Source organism: Apis cerana, linkage group LG7 (assembly GCF_029169275.1).
Source record: "Apis cerana isolate GH-2021 linkage group LG7, AcerK_1.0, whole genome shotgun sequence".
Lineage (NCBI taxonomy): Eukaryota > Metazoa > Arthropoda > Insecta > Hymenoptera > Apidae > Apis > Apis cerana.
In genome coordinates this window covers 6,119,549-6,122,500 of record NC_083858.1, presented here as the reverse complement: position 1 = coordinate 6,122,500, position 2,952 = coordinate 6,119,549, and the positions used below count along the sequence as shown (strand labels likewise).

At 26.3% G+C, this 2,952-nt stretch overlaps 1 protein-coding gene across 1 annotated transcript in view; it reads left to right on the top strand.

The window, feature by feature from the left end:
• The window catches only part of LOC107993192 (forkhead box protein O), a 342,583-nt gene extending 339,896 nt beyond the window's left edge, over window positions 1-2,687 (top strand). The window contains exon 9 of the transcript XR_009830489.1: window positions 1-2,687. This exon is cut by the window's left edge and continues 8,367 nt beyond it. The gene's annotated coding sequence lies outside the window, so the exon portion shown is untranslated.
• The last annotated feature ends 265 nt before the right edge of the window (window positions 2,688-2,952 follow it).

The window sequence follows — 2,952 nt, the reverse complement described above, 5'->3', positions numbered from 1 at the left end:
TTGAATCGTCCGACAAAATAGAAAAGTTAATATGGCATTTGTTAAAATGTAATTAAATTGAATTAATATAATATAATCCAAAAATGTAATATCGATTATAAGTAATTCATTTGTCTATAATGTTTACACTAATATTTCTTTTATTATTTAATATTATTGTTCACATCTGTTTTGATGACAATTACCTTTCTTCTCGATAATAATAATGATTTTGAAATATGCTGTAAAAAATAAAATTTTGAGCAACTTTTTTGTTTATACATAATCACATAATCGCATTTAATTTTTTATAAGATAATTTTTAGTACTATATCAATGAATTCTTCTGCCTATGTTCTATGAAAATGTATATATTAGCATACGATTGTCATTTATGAAGTATTTATATAATTCATAATAAGTGAACTAATAATGTGATCGTATTTAGTATCTATCCATATTCAAGCTATTCACATTCGCGAAATGTAAAAATATAATATAAAATAAAATAAGCGATTGGAATTATAATGATAGCGATATCAGCCTCATTTAGTAAATATATATTAGTTTTATTGTTATATATGTCACAAAGGAAATTTTAGAAAAGATCTTGTTCAAATCTATAAGAAAATAGAATTTCGATAAATATACATACACACACACACACATACACACACACACATATATTAATTGCCGATTGCTCTAATGTGTTTATACAGAGTGTTAATGCATTCGTGGATACCTTTGAATAGTCAACTCTAATAATTAACTTAATAATTAACTTAAATAAACTTAAAAGTTGGTACACAAAAATATCGGTTGAAGCTTACTTATTAAATTATATGCAATTGAAGTTTGTCTTGTTAGAAGAAAAAAGGCAAAATAAAGTATAATGAAGACAATTTCAATCACTTATAATTCAATAAATAAGTTAATTAATAAACCTTAATATTTTTCTTTACCAACTTTTGCATTCATTTTGACCTTTAGAATTGATCTTTCAAAGATATATATTCTTATAAATATATCAATAGCTTATATAAATAATAAAATCTGTATAAACACGTAATTGACAGTCATATACTGATATGATATAAATTGTCGTAAACGTATGTTTATAAATAGAATTCAATAATATAGTACTAAATGATTTTTTGCAAATAATTCGATTATGTATAAAGAAAAAAGTCTAAAATGATATCATTCATATTTCAAACTTATTAAAATCGAAGAAATTAATTTGTAAATTGATTTTTATTCAATCTCTATATTTGTAATATTATTTGCATAAATTTAAAGATTTTGAAATAATTTAATAAATTACTAACAAAAATATTCGAAAAATATTTATAGATAATCCTAATATAGATTGAATTTGATACCAGAAAGATTTAACCATCTAACAGAAAGTTGTGCTTATTTGATTGTTTCACCAAATTATTTTTTAATAAACTTTTTATAAATTTCTTAAGTATTCGACTATTCATCTAGTGCCGATCAATCGATGTCCTTATACAAAACGCAATCGATCCGAAGGTGTGAATGATCATCGATGACGCAAAACGCAACGATGCCTGTGGAACGATCCTTAAAGAAACAAAATCAAGTATATACATACTTTTCTTCACCGTGATTCAGCACACGTAAGCAAAGCGTTTGCTTAGTGAAATATCTTAAATATGTTACTATCAAAAGATACAATGAAAATATATTACGTAGTCAATGTTATTAACGCAATGGAGCAAAGTGTGGGAGAGAAATTGAATGTAAGGGGAAAAAAGTGTGAACGATAAAATGATGAAAAATGTATGAATACGATGAAAAACGTGAAATGCAGATCGTATTGAAATATAATTTACGCTTAAAATGATTACATTCTTCTCATTTTTTTCGTCTACACAAGCTGCAAACCGCGACCAGGAATGTTTTTTTTTTGTACAAAGGATAAACGTGCATTTGTTTCCTTAACGCAGACCGATCAATCGATCGATTTCTACCATCGATATTAACGTTTCGAAACGTTTCAGAAATACGATTAATACGCATCGTTCTTATGAATTAAAAACAGGAAAATTTAACATTTCTCCCTTCGTAAGCGATTTATCGAGCTTCTTTGGGTAAAACTTCCGGGTCCATTTCATGTATCGCAGTCGTAAATTTTACTTTGGTTATCGAAAATCGTATGTGTATACATGTGGATCGTGATTTTTCGATACCGATTTTGCGCTTAATGTTATGTGTCGATTGAGTCACGCTTTCTGTTGACAAGAATAATCTCGATGCAGAAAGCGTGAATATGTTAAGAAGAGAGAACGAAAGTATGCGTGTGCTTTGTGAGAGTGAGAGTATGGCTTTCTCATTGAGACATGGAGTCCATTTTCTTTCCTTCATGCGAGAATATCCTTTATTTTACAAAGAAATGTTACCGCAACAGGTCTTAAGACCACCGATTGTAACTCCTTTAATACTTTGTATCCCATTATAGTGTTATTTCTTTTCTTCCTTTTCTTCTTCTTTTTCTTTTGTTTCTTCTATTTCTGTTTTCTTTATCTTCTTTTTTGTTTTTCTTTATACGTGAGTAAGCACAAACTGTTTGAAAAAATTGTATAAGATATGTAGACACATACTTGAAGAACTTGAGTTATATATTTAACATGAATACTATTTAATATATGATTCAAGCTTATAATAAACGGGTTGTATAGAAATATTGTTATTAATGATTTTTTTTGCTCATTGATCAATAATCCTATCCTATATATTCCTATATTACTTTTAATACATATTTATAATTGTATTATTTTATAATTATAAGAAAACAATATCTTCTTCTTCATATAATAATATCTTAATAAGATAGATATAATGCAAAACTATATGATATCTATTAAAGAAAAAGATCGATGTTTTAGAAATTATTAGTTTGCATTTTTGATTTGCATTTTTATTCTTTAAAATGAGAAACAACAAGTC